Consider the following 21,602-nt stretch of genomic DNA (forward strand, 5'->3'; position numbering starts at 1 on the left):
AAAGACGCAACCCTTCCCAGAATCAAACAAAGCCATTATCCCAACAAAAGCTACAAAATCAGAAGGCAACAAAGTATGCAAAGTCCTAAAAAACCTCAGTCAAGAGAAATACTAGGAGTACGCATAAAAACGAAAAATACATCACAGCAATGAACAAGCACAACAGTACATTCAAGTTTTCCAAACATACAGGTAGAATCAAAGCTTTACCAAAGAGTAAAGAAGAACCAACCTGAACAGAGAAGAAAATTTTGAAGAGATTGAAGACAAAGAGACAGAATCGCCTTTTCGAGCAACAAACAAAACACCAAATGACGTCGTAGAGAGAAACGCGAAAGTGTAAGTCCCAGGCAAAAACTGAAAGCGAGAAAGAGGAAGGAAGTTATAGCAAAAACAGGGAAGAGAAACCGTTTCTTGTGAGAAGTTCAAAATGAAATAAAGAAATGGAACATTAAAAGCATTAATGAGGTTATTAAACCCTCGCGCATTCCCAAAGCAAGGAGACGCGCGCTTTCAAAAGTAAAAATTCAAAAGAAAATGTTTCGCATTCAAAGGAGGACCCTACAAAGGAAGAAATCGACAAGATGCTCGAGTCCGGCTTCACCATAAAAGGATCGAAGTCCTAAAACTGAAGACTCGACCTCAAACAGAAGACCGAGCTCGAGAAGGGGCACTGTTCATACCCTGGGTTGAACTGTCTGACCCGGGATGTTCTACTGATAAGTCGACCGACCTCTTCAGATCAGGACAAATTCGACCTCTTCTCAAAGAGCTCGGCCAAATCACCAGGAAAGCCCGAAAAAGGGCCCAAATGGAGAACCGCGCCCCAAATCCTAAGGCAGCCCAAGCCTATAGGTAGAAGGGCGGTTCCCTTGAAGATAAGATGACCTCACTCAGAAGATAAAAGATAGGATAGGATAACTAACTTATCTTATCCAAGAAGGTCACTCCACACCATTATAAATACACTGGAGCACCCAGGTATAACTCATACTCTGATTCTACTAAAAAACCTTGCTTAATACCCTTGCTAACTTAAGCATCGGAGTCCATTGCAGGTACCACCACCCTCCGGTGACAAAGGGTCAGCAGCATCGCCAGTCCAACAAGTTGGACACGACAGCGCCGACCGCAACACACAAACCAGACCAGTCATCTCCGACTAACACAAAAGATCTCGTCCGAGATGGACCTACAGTTTCAGGTAACTGACGTTGGGATTTTTGCCAGTAAATAATTTCATAAAAACAGTCGCGTTGTAGATATAGTCTCTAAACCGACAGAAATCCCTTCGTACAAACGTTTTGGTTGTCACAAATAATAAACCCCTTAAAAATTGTTAACCGAGTATTTAAACCTCGGGTCGTCTTCTCAAGGAATTGCAGGGAGGTATGTTCTTATTATTGGTTATGAGTTGTAAATTGGGGTTTAGGAGGTAAGGAGGGAATATGTTGAATGACAAATAAAATAAAATAAAATAATAACAATAAAATCTCTTGGCAAGGTATAAGAAATTGGAAGTCCAGACCGAATTATCCTTATCAATGATAATAAAAATTGAATCTTAATTTCACTCAGTTAACCCTTACTTAAAGCAGAGGAAGGTCAAGTGACTAATTAGTTTGATCTTCAAATCTGAGTTAATTCCTAAGAAAAGATTGGGATTATTGAAGTTCAATTCAATTAGAGGAGATAACAATTATCAATTATGCTGTTGAGTTGGATAACTTCCTGAGTTACTGATTTCTTAACCAAAACCAAAAGGAAAGAAAATTGAAGCTACTGGAATAAAAATGCCTTCAGATGGGAGGCAATAATCATGTAAATAAAAGAAAGCAATAATAACTGAAATACCTCAAATAATATTAATTCAAAGAAAATCATAACATGAAAGCCATAAGCCAATTGAGATGTAAATAAAAAATGGAGTAATAAAATAAAATAAATAAAAGTAGAAAATACTTTAAGGGAACATTGAACCTGGGATTTAGAGTCACTCCTAAAACTAAGAGAAGTCCTAAATCCTAATCCTAAGAGAGAGGAGAGAACCTCTCTCTCTAAAACTACATCTAAAACATGAAAAGTGAATTATGAGAGCTTGATGAGTCTCTGCAAGTTCCCTGACTTTAATCTGTGTTTCTGGGCCGAAAACTGGGTTGAAAATGCAGCCCAGAATCTCTGCCAGCGACTTTTGTATTTCTGCAGATCACGCAAGTCACGCGTCCACGTCGTCCACGTGACCGCGTCACTCAGCGTTTTTCGTATCACGCGTCCGCGTCGTCCACGCATTCGCGTCGTATATGCAGCTTCCAATCCGCACGGTCACGTCAGGCACGCGATCGCGTCACTCCGATTTCTTCCATTTCACGCGGTCACGTGAGGCATGCGACCGCGTGACTTCTCGCTGGTCATCTCCTCGATTCCTTGTGTTCCTTCCATTTTTGCACACTTCCTCTTCATCCTCTAATCCATTCCTGCCCTATGAAGCCTGAAACACTTAACACACAGATCAAGGCATCGAATAGTAATAAGAGAGAATTAAGATTAGCTAAATTAAGACCAAAGAAGCATGTTTTCAATCATGTAATAATTTTAGGAAGGAAATATAAATACATGCTAAATACATGAATAAGTGGGTAAAGATCATGATAAAACCACACAATTAAACACATTGTAAACCATAAAATAGTGGTTGATCAACCTCCCCAGACTTAAACATTAGCATGTCCTCATGCTAAACTCAAGGAGACCAAATAAATGAGTAGGAAAAAGCAAGATTCATGCAATGCAACCTATGAATGTGATTGCAACTACATGCAAAGATGATTCTACCTTCTTGGTGAAAAAGCAAATAATTCTTTCAAGAACAAGTATGAACTGGATTTCACTAATTCAAATCACAAAATACAATACAAATAACTTGCAAGAAAAAGATAGCTCATGAAAGCAGGGAACCCTTACTAGTAGTGTATATCATTATAACTCTCAAGTGTCTAGGGTCAATTCTCTCAATTCTCTACTAATCTTGCTTTCTATAGCTTGTTCTTCATCTAACAATCAACAAAATTTTAATGCACCAATACACAAATCAAGAGGTCTTTCAAGGGTTGTAATGGGGTTAGGGTCAAGGTAGGATTGTATTTGGCCAAGTGGACTAAAATTTGAATCCTTAATTAACATAAACTTTCCACCTAACTTAAGACAATCCATTTAATTAAAATACAAAATCTAACTTCCCATTAACTGTATTTACTACATATTTATGCATTCTAAGTTTTGAGTACAGCTCATATGTATTGATCTCACTATTTATTTTGGGGCATTTTGTCCCTTTTTCTTAATTGCTTTTTTTTTTCTTTTCTTTTTCACCTTTTTTTTCTTTTTTTTTTCAATGCATATGATTAAAGTATTGAATGCAATAACATGTGCTCAACCATTATTTTGCACATTTTCACTAAAATATACAGCACCCAATTATTCAAACCAAATATTTCCAAACCCAACTTCCCCACACTTAAATCATGAGCACTTTTACTAGTCTAAGCTAACTAAGGATTCAAATTAAGGACATTATTATTTTTCGCTCAGAGTTAGTAATGTGCTAAAGTAAAGAACAAATGGGTGTATTAGGCTCAAATTGGTTTGCAAAGGATAATGGAAGGGAAGGCCATATGGGTATGTAAGCTCAATGAAATAAGGCCTCAATCATATAAGTGCATGTATACATCAAATAATGGAAATATAGAATCAAGCAAGACAAAGATCACAATTTTAGAGAGAATAACACACACAAAAATAAAATATTGGTTGATAAAATGCAACCAATCAAATAGGCTCAAAATCTCACTGGTTTTGTGTGTTCAAGCTTTAAACCATGTTCCAAAATAATATTTCTTTCTTACAAGTTTTTCAAAAAGTTTTATTCAAATTAGTGAAATACTATAAGAATTTCTTGAAAAAGAGAATATTACTTCAACCAAGTGGTAAAATATGCACAAAATCAAGAAAATATGCAATCAGATATGCAAATGCAACAATGAACAAACAAATAAAATAAAAAATTTGGTGTTGAGTCAAGAATAACTAACCCATGGAGATCGGTATCGACCTCCCCACACTTAAAGATTGCACCGTCCTCGGTGCATGCTGAGATGTGCAGGTGGACGGGTTGCTCCAACTGACGCTTGTAGATGGAGGTGTCTTGGTTGGAGATCTCTTGGTTCCTTTCCTTGCTGGTGTCTTGTCAGTGGCCTTCTCTTTTCCTTTCTTGGTACCCATGCTTAAGGAAGAAGAAAAAGGAAGAGTGTGAAATATAGAAAACTAAGACCGGAAGGAAGGAAATTCAAGTGATAAGGAATGCCAAAGGAAAGATGATAGTCCATCTACATGGTAGCTACAACATGTAGGGAAGACAACAATAAAGATTAAAAATGGCAATTCAAAATAATTAGATGCAAGAGGGTAAAAACATGCAAATAATAGGCATGAGAAGCATAGCTCAAGCATCAAGTAATAAATGTGCCAAATTAAAGAGCATGTGTAATGATGACAATTGTGAATGATAATCCCAAATACATTGGGTGTGCAAGTTAAAATAGGTATGAAAATAATGTAATCCAAATGTATATGAGAGTCATAAGTAAATGTCAATTGTCAAATCTCTTCTCCGAGTAGCCACGTGCTCAAATAAAATAAGGCACTTATCCAAATAAAACTCCAACACCAACATGAAAATGCATGAAAAAGAATTGAAAAAGAAAAAGGAAAGAACAAATAAATGCATTAAATTAAAGAGATAGAAGAGTAGAGGGGAAGAAGAAGAGAAAGAAAGAAGAAAGAAGGAAAGGTAGAAGAAGTAAGGATTAGAAAAGAAAGGATAAGATAAGTGGCACTAATCTGGATAGGTTGTGCGACGCTGGCGACGCGGTCGCGTGGGTGACGTGGCCGCGTGGTGTGTAATAAGGTCAGGCGACGCGGACGCGTGGGTCACGCGATCGCGTCACTTGATTTGTGCTAGTGGCGCGAGTGCAGCCTCGCATTCGCACAACTCTCTGTTTGAATTGCATTTTGTCAAAAATTTGGGTGACGCGATCGCATGGGTGACGCGATCGCGTGGATGGCCATTTTTGAAATACGACACGGCCGCGTGGGGCACGCGTTCGCGTGGGGCACGCGTTCGCGTGGGAGGGCTCGGGCTTCTAGCACGAGTCCAGCCCGATTCCAGCTCAACTTTCGGCCAACACCATTTTTACGTCGAATTTGAGGCACGCGGCTGCGTGGGTGACACGGTCGCATGGGAGGCCAAAGTTCACGCTTGACGCGGACGCGTCAGCGACGCGGTCGCGTGGGACGATTTATGCCACGGGCACGCCTCCAGCCACGCTCTCGCGTGACTCTCTGTTCGATTTCTCTTCTTCACAACGCACATTGGACGCGTCAGCGATGCTGCCGCGTTGCGTGCATGCTTTTTTTTTTAATAATGCAGTATGCAGAATACAATGCTTAATGTGAATGCTATGCATGATTCCAGGTTCAATAAAATAAAATAAAACTCAAAAATAAATAAGACTAAATAAAAATGAAAAAAGGAACGATCATACCATGGTGGGTTGTCTCCCACCTAGCACTTTTAGTTAAAGTCCTTAAGTTGGACCTTTGGTGAGCTCCTTGTCATGGTGGCTTATGCTTGTACTGATCCAGGAATCTCCACCAATGTTTGTATCTCCAGTAACCTCCGGGGTCCCAAACTAAGCACGTAAAGCCCTTACAAAGCTTCAAACAGATTCTTAGGCTCCTGGGGTGACAAATGTCAGAACAGATTCCAGGATCCCAAACCTTACCTTTACACCCGTTTTTGTCTTGATCTGCATTTTTCCAGCCGGGTGACAGGTGATCTGAATTCTCACTGCAGCGACCAAACAGCTTCTTAGACCCATTCAGTTGAGCTCTATACCAACCTTTGCATTTAAACTTAAAGCTTCCAACCATGATGAACCTTGTAGGGCAATTCTTACCACTGGCCATCTTCCTCTTACTCTTAATGTCACAAAGAGCTCTAAGTTGACCATCCATCTCCAGTAGCCCATATTCAAGTAAAATTAGAAAGCTAAGGGATATGAATTTTACTCACTTGAATGTTGTGAAAGATGATGGCAACTTAGGGGGAGGTATCTTCAATGAAATTGCAAGCTCCACTCCCTTGTGCTCTTTTCTGATAATTACCACCTCTTTGCAAGCTTCTTTAATTTCAACCTCTTCCTCTTGGTAGCTTTCTTCCAATTCAATCTTCTCTTCATTACTTTCCAAGGGCATGGGAGGTTGTGCTTTTTCTTCTTGAATCTCCATCTCTTGATTAACCTCTTCCAAGTCTTCAACTGTGATATGCCTTGGAGGTTGTACACCCTCCTCAACATCAATTGCAACCGTCTTGGAAGGAGGCTCTATGTTTTGACTTTCCCATGGATGTTCAGCATCTCCTAAGTCTTCAACCAATTCTTCTTCTTCAATAATTTCGGCTTCCTCTACTTGTTCCAGTACAAAGTCATGCTCCGTACTGTTCACTGGAGTTTCTAGTATCTCCTTCATACTACGTTCTTCATTAGATTGTCCACATGAAGCCATGGGGGTTCCTTGAGTGTCCGAACATCGGGAAGCTAATTGACTCATTATTGCTTGCCCTAATTGATGAATGGTTGCCTGAAATCGATCCACTGTTTCCATGAAATGATCCTTTGTTTCTTGATGCACTCGGCTTTCATAAATAGGATCATAGTGCTCTAGGATTGATGGATATGGAGATGGTGAATATTGAAGTGATGGTTCTTGTGAGTAATTGGGTTGGAATTGGGGTGGTTCTACATATGGTTCATATGGCTCATAAGGTGGTTGGTATGGTGGTTGAGGGTTAGAGTCATATGGAGGTGAATGGTGGTAGTTGACTTGTGAGTGTGGTGGTTCAAAGTTGTGTTGAGGAGAGGGTTTATAGGCATATGGTGGTGGTTGTTGATAGTTTATTGGAGGTGGTTGTTGCCATGAGGGTTGATCAAATCCATATGGCTCCTCCCATCTTTGATTGTTCCAACCTTGATGCATGTTCTTATTGTAATTTCTTCTTCCTGCAACATAATTGTAACCAGACTCATAGCCAAAGGGGTGAGAGTTCATAGTAGCAAACAAAAATTAAAAACAAAGATAAAAACAAATTGAAATTAAAAGGTTATTTTAAATTTTTTTTTTAATTTGAAAATCAAAATTTGAAATTTTGAAAATTAAATTTTGAAATCTGAAATTTGAAATTTTGAATTAAAAATTTTTTTGAAACTTTGAATTTTGAAATTTTGAAAATTGAAATTTAAATATTGAATTTTGGAATTTGATTTTTTTGAAATAAGATAAGATAAAATAAAAATTTTAAAATAAAAACCAATAACCTCTTAATTTACGAAAAAGCAAAAATAAAAACAAAAATAAAAACAAATAAACAAGAAAAAATAAAATATTTACAGTAACCAATAATAAGGCACACGTTTGCAACTCCCCGGCAACGGCGCCATTTTGACGTTGGGATTTTTGCCAGTAAAGAATTTCATAAAAATAGTCGCGTTGTAGATATAGTCTCTAAACTAACAGAAATCCCTTCGTACAAACGTTTTGGTTGTCACAAATAACAAACCCCTTAAAAATTGTTAACCGAGTATTTAAACCTCGGGTCGTCTTCTCAAGGAATTGCAGGGAGGTATGTTCTTATTATTGGTTATGAGTTGTAAATTGGGGTTTAGGAGGTAAGGAGGGAATATGTTGAATGAAAAATAAAATAAAATAAAATAATAACAATAAAATCTCTTGGCAAGGTATAAGAAATTGGAAGTCCAGACCGAATTATCCTTATCAATGATAATAAAAATTGAATCTTAATTTCACTCAGTTAACCCTTACTTAAAGCAGAGGAAGGTCAAGTGACTAATTAGTTTGATCTTCAAATCCGAGTTAATTCCTAAGAAAAGATTGGGATTATTGAAGTTCAATTCAATTAGAGGAGATAACAATTATCAATTATGCTGTTGAGTTGGATAACTTCCTGAGTTACTGATTTCTTAACCAAAACCAAAAGGAAAGAAATTGAAGCTACTGGAATAAAAATGCCTTCAGATGGGAGGCAATAATCATGTAAATAAAAGAAAGCAATAATAACTGAAATACCTCAAATAATATTAATTCAAAGAAAATCATAACATGAAAGCCATAAGCCAATTGAGATGTAAATAAAAAATGGAGTAATAAAATAAAATAAATAAAAGTAGAAAATACTTTAAGGGAACATTGAACCTGGGATTTAGAGTCACTCCTAAAACTAAGAGAAGTCCTAAATCCTAATCCTAAGAGAGAGGAGAGAACCTCTCTCTCTAAAACTACATCTAAAACATGAAAAGTGAATTATGAGAGCTTGATGAGTCTCTGCAAGTTCCCTGACTTTAATCTGTGTTTCTGGGCCGAAAACTGGGTTGAAAATGCGGCCCAGAATCTCTGCCAGTGACTTTTGTAATTCTGCAGATCGCGCATGTCACGCGTCCGCGTCGTCCACATGACCGCGTCACTCAGCGCTTTTCGTATCACGCGTCCGCATCGTCCACGCATTCGCGTCGTATATGCAGCTTCCAATCCGCGCGGCCGCGTCAGGCACTGATGAGCAGATAATTTATACGCTTTTTGGCATTATTTTTAGGTAGTTTTTAGTAAGTTCAAGCTACTTTTAGGGATGTTTTAATTAGTTTTTATGTTAAATTCGCATTTCTGGACTTTACTATTTGTTTGTGTGTTTTTCTGTGATTTCAGGTAATTTCTGGCTGAAATTGAGGGACTTGAGCAAAACTCTGAAAAAGGCCGACAAAAGGACTGCTGATGCTGTTGGAAACTGACCTCCCTGCACTCAAAATGGATTTTCTGGAGTTACCGAACTCCAATTGGCGCGTTTTCAACGGCGTTGGAAAGTAGACATCCAGATCTTTCCAGCAATATATAAAAATCCATACTTTATTCGGAAATTGACGACGTAACTTGGCGTTGAACGCCAAGTACATGCTGCTGTCTGGAGTTAAACGCCAGAAACACGTGATGATCCGGAGTTGAACGCCCAAAACACGTTATAACTTGGCGTTCAACTCCAATAAAAGCCTCAGCTCGTGGATAGATCAAGCTCAGCCCAAACATACACCAAGTGGGCCCCGGAAGTGGATTTATGCATCAATTACTTACTCCTGTAAACCCTAGGAGCTAGTTTATTATAAATAGAACTTTTTACTATCATAATCTCATCCTGGATTGTATTTTGAATCCGGTGATCACGTTTTGGGGGCTGGCCATTCGGCCATGCCTGAACCTTTCACTTATGTATTTTCAACGGTGGAGTTTCTGCACACCATAGATTAAGGGTGTGGAGCTCTGCTGTACATCAAGTTTCAATACAATTACTATTACTTTCTATTCAATTCTCTTTTATTCTTATTCCAAGCTATACGTTGCACAACACTTTGATGAATGTGATGATCCGTGACACTCATCATCATTCTCACCTATGAACGTGCGTGATTGACAACCACTTCCGTTCTACCTTAGGCCGGACGCATATCTCTTAGATTCCCCAACAGAATCTTCGTGGTATAAGTTAGATAGATGGCGGCATTCATGAGGATCCGGAAAGTCTAAACCTTGTCTATGGTATTCCGAGTAGGATTCTGGGATTGAATGACTGTGATGAGCTTCAAACTCCTGAAGGCTGGGCGTGATGACAAACGCAAAAGAATCAAGAGATTCTATTCCAACCTGATTGAGAACCGACAGATGATTAGTCGTGCTGTGACAGAGCATAGGACCATTTTGACTGAGAGGATGGGATGTAGCCATTGACAACGGTGATGCCCTACATACAGCTTGCCATGGAAAGGAGTAAGGAGGACTGGAAGAGTGAGTAGTGAAGTAGAGTTTCAAGAGGAGCACAGCATCTCCATATGCCTATCTGAAATTCCCACTATTGATTTACATAAGTATTTCTATCTTATTTTATTTAGTAGTTTTATTATTAATTTTCGAAAATCCATAAACCAATTTAATCTGCCTAACTGAGATTTACAAGATGACCATAGCTTGCTTCATACCAACAATCTCTGTGGGATCGACCCTTACTCACGTAAGGTTTATTACTTGGATGACCCAGTACACTTGCTGGTTAGGTTGAACGGAGTTGTGGAAAGAAAGTGCTGAGTTAATTTTTATGCACATGCCAAAGAGCCATTATTGTTGATCACAATTTCGTCCACCAAGTTTTTGGCGCCGTTGCCGGGGATTGTTCGAGTATGGACAACTGACGGTTCATCTTGTTGCTCAGATAAGGTAATTTTCTTTTCAAAAAAAAAAATATTTTTCAAAATTTTTCTTTTATTTTTCGTTTTTCCAAACTATATTTTCGAAAAAAAAAATAATAAAAATACAAAAAAAATTCATAAAATCATAAAAAAAATATTTTGTGTTTCTTGTTTGAGTCTTGAGTCAACTTTTAAGTTTGGTGTCAATTGCATGCTTTAAAATTTTTCTTGCATTTTTCGAAAATTCATGCATTCATGGTGTTTTTCATGATCTTCAAGTTGTTCTTGACAAGTCTTCTTGTTTGATCTTGATGTTTTCTTGTTTTGTGTTGTTTGTTTTTTTTTATGCATTTTTTGTTTGTTAGAGTCCATGCATTAAAGATTTCTAAGTTTGGTGTCTTGCATGTTTTCTTTGCATCAAAAATTTTTCAAAAATATGTTCTTGATGTTCATCATGATCTTTAAGGTGTTCTTGGTGTTCATCTTGACATTCATAGTGTTCTTGCATGCATTAAGTGTTTGATCCAAAATTTTCATGTTTTGGGTCATATTTGTGTTTTTCTCTCTCATAATTAAAAAAATCAAAAATAAAAAATTATCTCTTCCTTATTTCCCTCCAAATTTTCGAAATTTTGGGTTGACTTGGTCAAAAATTTTTAAAAATTAGTTGTTTCTTACGAGTCAAGTCAAAATTTTAATTTTAAAAATCTTATATTTTAAAAATCTTTTTCAAAAATCATATCTCTTCCATTTTTTTTCTTATTTTCGAAAATTTTAAAAATTATTTTTAAAAATTCTTTTCTTATCTTTATATCATATTTTCGAAAATATGCTAACAATTAAGGTGATTAATTCAAAAATTTGAAGTTTGTTACTTTCTTGTTAAGAAAGGTTCAATCTTTAAAATTCTAGAATCTTATCTTGTAGTTTCTTGTTAGTTAAGTCATTTTAAAAATTAAATCTTTTTCAAAATATCTTTTTCTTAAAATTTTATCTTATCTTTTTATCTTATCCTTCTCAAAATTTTATCTTTTTCAAAATTTGATTTCAAAATATCTTATCTAAACTTCTTATCTTCTTATCTTTTAAATTTTGATTTCAAATCTTTTTCAATTAACTAACTAACTTTTTGTTTGTTTCTTATCTTTTTCAAAACCACCTAACTACTTTTCTCTCTCTAATTTTCGAAAATATCTCACTTCTTTTTCAAAAATTCTTTTTGTTCTAAATTTTAATTTTAATTATGTCTTATATTTAATTTTCGAAAATTACTAACCCTTTCTCAAATTATTTTCAAAATTCTCCCTCTCTTTTCTTATTCTATTTAATTATTTAATTACTAACACTTCTCTTCACCTCTCTCCATCTAAATATCCGAACCCACTCTTCTACATTCTTCTCCCATTTCTTTTTCTACTAACATAAAGGAATTTCTATACTGTGACATAGAGGATTCCTCTTTCTTTTCTTGTTTTCTTCTCTTTCATATGAGCAGGAACAGGGAAAAAGGCACTCTTGTTGAAATTGATCCTGAACCTGAAAGGACTCTGAAAAGGAAACTAAGAGAAACTAAATTACAACAATCCAGAAACAACCTTTCAGAAATTTTCGAACAAGAGAAGGAGATGGCAGCCGAAAATAATAATAATGCAAGGAGAATGCTTGGTAACTTCACAAAGCCAACATCCAAATTTGATGGAAGAAGCATCTCCATTCCTGCCATTGGAGCCAATAATTTTGAGCTTAAGCCTCAACTGGTTGCTTTAATGCAACAAAACTGCAAGTTTTATGGACTTCTATCTGAAGATCCTTATCAGTTTTTAACTGAGTTCTTGCGGATCTGTGAGACTGTAAAGACGAATGGAGTTGATCCTGAAGTCTACAGACTCATGCTTTTCCCTTTTGCTATAAGAGACAGAGTTAGAATATGGTTGGATTCACAACCTAAGGATAGCCTGGACTCCTGGGATAAGCTGGTCACAGCCTTCTTGGATAAATTCTTTCCTCCTCAAAAGCTGAGCAAGCTGAGAGTAGATGTTCAAACCTTCAAACAAAAAGATGGTGAATCCCTCTATGAAGCTTGGGAAAGATACAAGCAGCTGACCAAAAGATGTCCATCTGACATGTTTTTAGAATGGACCATATTAGATATATTTTATTATGGTCTATCTGAATTTTCAAAAATGTCATTGGACCATTCTGCAGGTGGATCTATTCACCTAAAGAAAACGCCTGAAGAGGCTCAAGAGCTCATTGACATGGTTGCAAACAACGAATTCATGTACACTTCTGAGAGGAATTCCGTGAATAATGGGATACCTCAGAAGAAAGGAGTTCTTGAAATTGATGCTCTGAATGCCATATTGGCTCAGAATAAAGTGTTGACTCAACAGGTCAACATGATCTCTCAAAATCTGAATGGATGGCAACATGCATCCAACAGTACTAGAGAGGCAGCTTCTGAAGAAGCTTATGATCCTGAGAACCCTGCCATGGCAGAGGTTAATTACATGGGTGAACCTTATGGAAACACCTTTAACTCATCATGGAGAAATCATCCGAATTTCTCATGGAAGGATCAACAAAAGCCTCAACAAGGCTTTAACAATGGTGGACGCAATAGGCTGAGCAATAGCAAGCCTTTTCCATCATCTTCTCAGCAACAGCCAGAGAATTCCGAACAAAACACTTCTAATTTAGCCAATCTAGTCTCTGATCTGTCAAAGGCCACTTTCAGTTTCATGAATGAAACAAGATCCTCCATCAGAAATCTGGAGGCACAAATAGGCCAGCTGAGTAAGAAAGTTATTGAAACTCCTCCCAGTATTCTCCCAAGCAATACAAAAGAGAATCCAAAAGGAGAGTGCAAGGCCATTGATATAATCAATGTGGCCGAATGCACAAGGGAGGAGGAGGACGAAAATCCTAGTGAGGAAGACCTCCTGGGACGTCCCTCAAGCAAGAAGGAATTTCCTATTAAGGATCCAAAGGAATCTGAGGCTCATATAGAGACCATAGATATTCCATTAAATCTCCTTCTGCCATTCATGAGCTCTGAAGACTATTCTTCCTCTGAAGAGGATGAAGATGTGACTGGAGAGCAAGTTGCTCAATACTTAGGAGCTATCATGAAGCTGAATGCCAAGTTGTTTGGTAATGAGACTTGGGAAAGTGAACCTCCCTTGCTCATTAGTGAACTGGATACCTGGATTCAGCAAATTCTACCTCAAAAGAAACAAGATCCTGGCAAGTTTTTGATACCTTGTACCATAGGCACCATAACCTTTGCAAAAGCTCTGTGTGATCTGGGGTCAGGGATAAATCTTATGCCACTCTCTGTAATGGAGAAGATGGGGATCATTGAGGTACAACCTGCCTTGTTCTCATTACAATTGGTAGATAAGTCATTGAGACAAGCTTATGGAATAGTAGAGGACGTGTTAGTAATGGTTAAAGGCCTTTACATCCCTGCTGATTTCATAATCTTAGACACTAGGAAGGAAGAGGATGATTGCATCATCCTTGGAAGACCTTTCCTAGCCACAGCAGGAGCTGTGATAGATGTCAACAGAGGTGAATTAGTCCTTCAATTGAATGAGGACTACCTTGTGTTTAAGGCACATGGCCATCCCTCTGTGACAAAAGAGAGTAAGCATGAAGAGCTTCTCTCAGTTCAGAGTCAAGAAGAGCCCCCACAGTCAAACTCTAAATTTGGTGTTGTGAGGCCACAACCAAACTCTAAGTTTGGTGTTAGAATCCCATATCCAAACTCTAAGTTTGGTGTTGGCACTATACAACATTGACCTGATCACCTTGTGGCTCCATGAGAGCCACTGTCAATCTATTGACATTAAAGAAGTGCTTGTTGGGAGGCAACCCAATTTTATTTATCTAATTTTATTCTATTTTATTGTTATTTTGTGTTTTATTAGGTACATGATCATGAAGAGTCACGAAAAAATCATAAAAATTAAAACAAAATCAAAAACAGCAGAAGAAAAAAATCACACCCTGGAGGAAGCACAGTCTGGCGTTTAACGCCAGTAACATGCATCTGGCCGGCGTTCAATGCCAGAACAGAGCATCATTCTGGCGTTGAACGCCAGAAACAAGCAACATTCTGGCACTGAACACCAGGAATGTGCCTAAGGAAGAAAAACTGGCACTGAACGCCAGTAACAAGCATCAAACTGGCGTTCAACGCCAGAAACATGTTACATGTGGGCGTTGAATGCCCAGAATGTGCACCACACGGCGTTTAAACGCCAGAATGGTGTGCAAAGGCATTTTACATGACTATTTGGTGCAGGGATGGAATTCCTTGACACCTCAGGATCTGTGGACCCCACAGGATCACTCCAGGATCTGTGGATCCCACAGGATCCCCACCTAACATATTCCCACCTTACCTCCTAATCCTAGTTTTACTCTTCCCCATATCACACTTCCCAAAAACCCTTCACCAATCACCTCAACATCTCTTCCCAATCACCTATTCACCACTCACATCCAACCACTCTTCCCCATAAACCCCACCTACCCTCAAAAATTCAAAACCATTTTCCCACCCATTCCCACCCTAAATGGCCGAATACACACTCTCCCCTCTCCCTATATATACTCTTCCATTCTACTTCATTTTCACACAACACAACCCCCTCTTCCTCACCTTGGCCAAACCTATATCTCTCCTTCTCCTCCATATTTTCTTCTTCTTCTTCTTCTCTTCTTTCTTCTCTTGCTCGAGGGCGAGCAATATTTTAAGTTTGGTGTGGTAAAAGCATAAGCTTTTTTGTTTTTCCATTACCATCAATGGCACCTAAGGCCGGAGAATCCTCTAGAAAAGGAAGAGGGAAGACAAAAGCTTCCACCTCCGAGTCATGGGAGATGGAAAGATTCATCTCCAAAAGCCATCAAGACCACTTCTATGATGTTGTGGCAAAGAAGAAGGTGATCCCTGAGGTCCCTTTCAAGCTCAAGAAAAATGAGTATCCGGAGATCCGACATGAAATCCGAAGAAGAAGTTGGGAAGTCCTAACCAACCCCATGCAACAAGTCAGAATCTTAATGGTTCAAGAGTTCTATGCCAATGCATGGATCACTAGGAACCATGATCAAAGTATGAACCCGAGTCCAAAGAATTATCTCACAATGGTTCGGGGGAAATACTTAGATTTTAGTCCGGAAAATGTGAGGTTGGCATTCCACTTGCCCATGATGCAAGGAGATGAACGCCCCTACACTAGAAGGGTCAACTTTAATCAAAGGTTGGACCAAGTCCTTATGGACATATGTGTGGAAGGAGCTCAATGGAAGAGAGACTCCAAAGGCAAGCCAGTCCAACTAAGAAGACTGGACCTCAAGCCTGTAGCTAGAGGATGGTTGGAGTTCATTCAACGCTCCATCATTCCCACTAGCAATCGATCTGAAGTTACTGTGGATCGGGCCATCATGATTCATAGCATCATGATTGAAGAGGAAGTAGAAGTTCATGAGGTCATCTCCAATGAAATCTACAAAATAGCTGACAAGCCCTCCAACACGGCACGGTTAGCTTTTCCTCACCTTATTTGCCATCTATGTTACTGATGAGCGGATGATTTGTATACTTTTTGGCATTGTTTTTAGTATGTTTTTGATATGATCTAGTTAGTTTTTAGTATATTTCTATTAGTTTTTAGTTAAAATTCACTTTTCTGGACTTTACTATGAGTTTGTGTGTTTTTCTGTGATTTCAGGTATTTTCTGGCTGAAATTGAGGGACCTGAGCAAAAATCTGATCCAGAGACCAAAAAGGACTGCAGATGCTGTTGGATTCTGACCTCCCTGCACTCGAAGCGGATTTTCTGGAGCTACAGAAGCCCAATTGGCGCGCTCTCAACGGCGTTGGAAAGTAGACATCCTGGGCTTTCCAACAATATATGATAGTCCATACTTTGCCCAAGATTTGATGGCCCAAACCGGCGTTCAAAGTCACCTCAAGAAATCCCAGCGTTAAACGCTGGAACTGGCACCCAAATGGGAGTTAAACGCCCAAACTGGCACCAAGGCTGGCGTTTAACTCCGAGAAGAGTCTCTACACGAAATTTGCTTCATTGCTCAGCCCAAGCACACACCAAGTGGGCCCGGAAGAGGATTTTTATGTCATTTACTCATTTCTGTACACCTTAGGCTACTAGTTTCTTATAAGTAGGACCTTTTACTATTGTATTAAAAATCTTTGGATTGTTTTTGATCCTTTGATCATCTTTGGACATCTAGTTCTTAGATCATTTGGGGGCTGGCCTCACGGCCATGCCTAGACCTTGTTCTTATGTATTTTCAACGGTGGAGTTTCTACACACCATAGATTAAGGTGTGGAGCTCTGCTGTACCTCGAGTATTAATGCAATTACTATTGTTCTTCCATTCAATTCCGCTTGTTCTTTTACCAAGATATCACTTGTTCTTCAACATGATGAAGGTGATGATTGACGCCCATCACCATTCTCACCTATGAACAAGGTGACTGACAACCACTCTTGTTCTACAAGCATTCGAGGCTTGGTGAATATCTCTTGGATTTCTGATTGCATGATGCATGGTTGATCGCCTGACAACCGAGTGCTCGCCTGACAAACGAGCCAGCCATTCCGTGAGATCAGAGTCTTCGTGGTATAGGCAAGAACTGATGGCAGCATTCAAGAGAATCCGGAAGGTCTAACCTTGTCTGTGGTATTCTGAGTAGGATTCAATGACTGAATGACTGTGACGTGCTTCAAACTCCTAGCAGGCTAGGGCGTTAGTGACAGACGCAAAAGTATCAATGGATATTATTCCGGCCTGAACGAGAACCGACAGCTGAATTCCGCTATGCCGTGACAGGACATATGCAATCGCTTTCACTGAGAGGATGGGAGGTAGCTGCTGACAACAGTGAGACCCTACACAAGCTTGCCATGGAAAGGAGTAAGAAAGGATTGGATGAAGACAGTAGGAAAGCAGAGAGACGGAAGGGAAGGCATCTTCATACACTTGTCTGAAGCTCTTACACCAATGATACATAAGTATCACTATCTTTATCTTCTATGTTATTTTCGTTCATCATCATATATATTTGAGTTTGCCTGACTAAGATTTACAAGATGACCATAGCTTGCTTCAATGCTAACAATCTCCGTGGGATCGACCCTTACTCACGTAAGGTTTATTACTTGGACGACCCAGTGCACTTGCTGGTTAGTTGTGCGAAGTTGTGTAATGCCATGGTATTGAGCCACCAAGTTCTTGGAGTTCATGACCAGGGATTATTTGAGTTGTAAAAAAGTATTGTTCACAATTTCGCGCACCAAGTTTTTGGCGCCGTTGCCGGGGATGTTCAAGTTTTGAGCAAGCTTTTGGTAACATCAGTGCCAAGATCCGGCAACAACATCAAGTTTTTGGTGTTATTGCCCGGGATTGTTTAGGCTGGACAACTGACGGTTCATCTTGTTGCTTAGATTAGGTATTATTTTTTTTTCGAAATTCTTGAAGATGAATCCTAGAGTTTCATGATGATTTGTTGAAATCTGGCTGGCTGAGAAGCCATGTCTAATCTGATTGGACCGAGGTTTCAACTTATCACCACAAGAGCTTGTTGATTCTCATCATTTTGCTCTTGGAGCAGTGATCTGCTAAGATTTGGCTGACCTTTGGTCATGTCTAGTGTTTTGGACCGAAGCTTTCTTTGAAAGCTTGGCTGGCTGTGAAGCCATGTCTAATTCCTGGACCGGAGTCTCAGACTAGCACTGCACTGATTCCTGGAATTCTCATTAAGAATTTTGATACCTTTTCCCATTTAATTTTCGAAAAACACAAAAAACAAAAAAAAATTACAAAATCATAAAAAGACCAAAAATATTTGATGTTTCTTGCTTAAGTTTAGTGTCTCATCCTAAGTTTGGTGTCAAATGCATGTTTTTGTTATAATTTTCGAATCCATGCATATATTTCTTTGTTTTGATCTTTGAATTCTATTGACTTGAAGTATTTTGTGTGTCTCATATGCATTTTCATATTGTTAGTGTCAGTAGTACACAAACTGCTATGTTTGGTGTCTTGCATGCATTGTTATTTGATTCTTGTCACATTTTGATTATTAAAAAAATCCAAAATATTTTTAATTTGTGTCTTTTCAAGTCAATGATACAAAGAATTGAAGATTCAGAACATACTGCAGAGGAATTATACAGAAAAAGCTGAGCATTCAAAATGCCCAGTGAAGAAGGCAGACTGGCGTTTAAACGCCAGCCAGGGCACCTGGTTGGGCGTTTAACGCCCAAAGAGGTAGCATTTTGGGCGTTAAACGCCAGAATGTATACCATTCTGGGCGTTTAACGCCAGGATGGTGCTAGGGGGAAGATTTTGTTTTCAAATCAATTTTTTTTTAGTTTTTCAAAATCAAATCTTTTTCAAATCAAATCTTTTCAATCAAATGTTTTCAAAATCAATTTCTTTCCTTTTTAAAAGATACTTACTAACAATTAATGATTTGATTGAACATCTCAAAATTGTTGCCTTTTCTGTTGAGAAAGGTTTTATGTTTAAATCATATCTTTTCTTGTTAGGCAAGTTATTAATTTTTAAAATCAAATCTTTTTCAAATTGTTTTCAAATTACATCTTTTAAAATTGTTTTCAAATCATATCTTCTCAATCACATCTCTTTGACCATAACTTTTCAATCATATCTTCTCAACCACATCTTTTTCAAAATAGTTTTCAATCAAATCTTTTTTGATGTCTAATTTCAAAATCTTTTTTTCGAAAATCACTTGATTTCTTTCCCACTTTTGTTTTCGAAAATCAATTAGTGTTCTTCAAAAATGTTTTCAAAATTTTATAATTAATTTTCGAAAATTACCCCCCCTTTCTTCTTCACATCCTTCTATTTATGGAGTATCACTCCTTCTTAATGCACAATTCGAACTATATCTGATCAAGTTCGAATTCTCCTTCTTCTTTCTTCTATTTTTCTTTTCCTCTGACACCTAAAGGAATCTCTATACTGTGACATAGAGGATTCCACACTTTCTTGTTCTCTTCTCTTTCATATGAGCAGGAGCAGAGACAAAGGCATTCTTGTTGAGGCTGATCCTGAACCTGAAAGGACCTTGAAGAGAAAGCTAAGAGAAGCCAAAACACAACTCTCTTTAGAGCACCTGACCGAATTCTTCAAGGAAGAAGAACAAATGGCAGCCGAAAACAACAACAATGCCAACAATGCAAGGAAGGTGCTTGGTGACTTTACTGCACCTACTCCTGATTTCTATGGGAGAAGCATCTCTATCCCTGCCATTGGAGCAAACAACTTTGAGCTTAAGCCTCAATTAGTTTCTCTAATGCAACATAATTGCAAGTTTCATGGACTTCCAATGGAAGATCCTCATCAGTTTTTAGCTGAGTTCTTGCAAATCTGTGACACAGTCAAGACTAATGGGTTAACCCTGAGGTCTATAGACTGATGCTATTCCCTTTTGCTGTAAGAGACAGAGCTAGAATATGGTTGGATTCTCAACCTAAAGAAAGCCTGGACTCTTGGGAAAAGCTAGTCAATGCCTTCTTGGCAAGTTCTTTCCACCACAAAGATGGAGTAAGCTTAGAGTGGAAGTCCAAACCTTCAGACAGAAGGATGGAGAATCCCTCTATGAAGCTTGGGAAAGATACAAACAATTAATCAGAAAATGTCCTTCTGACATGCTTTCTGAATGGAGCATCATAGGTATTTTCTATGATGGTCTCTCTGAACTATCCAAGATGTCTTTGGATAGCTCTGCTGGAGGATCTCTTCATCTGAAGAAGACGCCTACTGAAGCTCAAGAACTGATTGAAATGGTTGCAAATAACCAATTCATGTACACTTCTGAAAGGAATCCTGTGAACAATGGGACTAGTCAGAAGAAAGGAGTTCTTGAAATTGACACTCTGAATGCCATTTTGGCTCAGAATAAAATATTGACTCAACAAGTCAATCTGATTTCTCAAAGTCTGTCTGGAATGCAAAATGCACCAAACAGTACTAAGGATGCTTCATCTGAGGAAGAAGCTTATGATCCTGAGAACCCTTCAATGGAAGAGGTAAATTACCTGGGAGAACCCTATGGTAACACCTATAATTCTTCATGGAGAAATCACCCAAATCTCTCATGGAAGAATCAAGAGAGACCTCAACAAGGTTTCAATAATAATGGTGGAAGAAACAGGTTTAACAATGGTAAACCTTTTCCATCATCTTCTCAGCAACAGACAGAGAGCTCTAAGCAGAATACCTCTGACTTAGCAACCATGGTCTCTGATCTAATCAAAACCACTCAAAGTTTCATGACTGAAACTAGATCCTCCATTAGGAATTTGGAAGGACAAGTGGGTCAGCTGAGCAAGAAAATTACTGAACTTCCCCCAAGCACTCTCCCAAGTAACACTGAAGAAAATCCAAAAAGAGAGTGCAAAGCCATAAATATGGCCGAATTCTGGGAGGAAGAAGAAGCAGTGAACGCCACTGAGGAAGGCCTCACTGGACGTCCACTGGCCTCCAATGAGTTCTCCATTGAGGAACCTTGGGAATCTGAAGCTCAAACTGAGACCATAGAGATTCCCTTGGACTTACTACTGCCTTTCATGAGCTCTGATGAGTATTCTTCCTCTGAAGAGGATGAGTATGTCACTGAAGAGCAAGTTGCTAAATACCTTGGAGCAATCATGAAGCTAAATGACAAGTTATTTGGAAATGAGACTTGGGAGGATGAACCACCTTTGCTCACCAAAGAACTGGATGACTTGTCTAGGCAGAAACTGCCTCAAAAGAGGCAGGATCCTGGAAAGTTTTCTATACCTTGTACCATAGGCACCATGACCTTCAAGAAGGCCTTGTGTGACTTAGGGTCAAGTGTAAACCTCATGCCCCTCTCTGTAATGGAGAAATTAGGGATCTTTGAGGTGCAAGCTGCAAGAATCTCATTAGAGATGGCAGACAATTCAAGAAAACAAGCTCATGGACTTGTAGAGAATGTTTTGGTGAAGATTGAAGACCATTACATCCCTACTGATTTCATAGTCCTAGAGACTGGGAAGTGCATGGATGAATCCATCATCCTTGGCAGACCCTTCCTAGCCACAGCAAAGGCTGTGATTGATGTTGATAGAGGAGAGTTGATCATTCAAGTGAATGAAGAATCCTTGGTGTTTAAGGCCCAAGGATATCCCTCTGTCATCATGGAGAAGAAGCATG

At 38.6% G+C, this 21,602-nt stretch overlaps 2 non-coding genes across 2 annotated transcripts; both read right to left on the reverse strand.

Moving 5' to 3' along the window:
* Positions 1–12,379: 12,379 nt before the first annotated feature.
* LOC130953417 (small nucleolar RNA R71) lies at positions 12,380–12,483 on the reverse strand. The gene has a single exon (XR_009075588.1). It is a non-coding gene; the product is annotated as a small nucleolar RNA R71 (small nucleolar RNA).
* Positions 12,484–19,969: 7,486 nt separating this feature from the next.
* On the reverse strand, positions 19,970–20,077 carry LOC130953707 (small nucleolar RNA R71). The gene has a single exon (XR_009075868.1). It is a non-coding gene; the product is annotated as a small nucleolar RNA R71 (small nucleolar RNA).
* Positions 20,078–21,602: the final 1,525 nt, after the last annotated feature.

Source organism: Arachis stenosperma, chromosome 9, assembly GCF_014773155.1.
Source record: "Arachis stenosperma cultivar V10309 chromosome 9, arast.V10309.gnm1.PFL2, whole genome shotgun sequence".
NCBI lineage: Eukaryota > Viridiplantae > Streptophyta > Magnoliopsida > Fabales > Fabaceae > Arachis > Arachis stenosperma.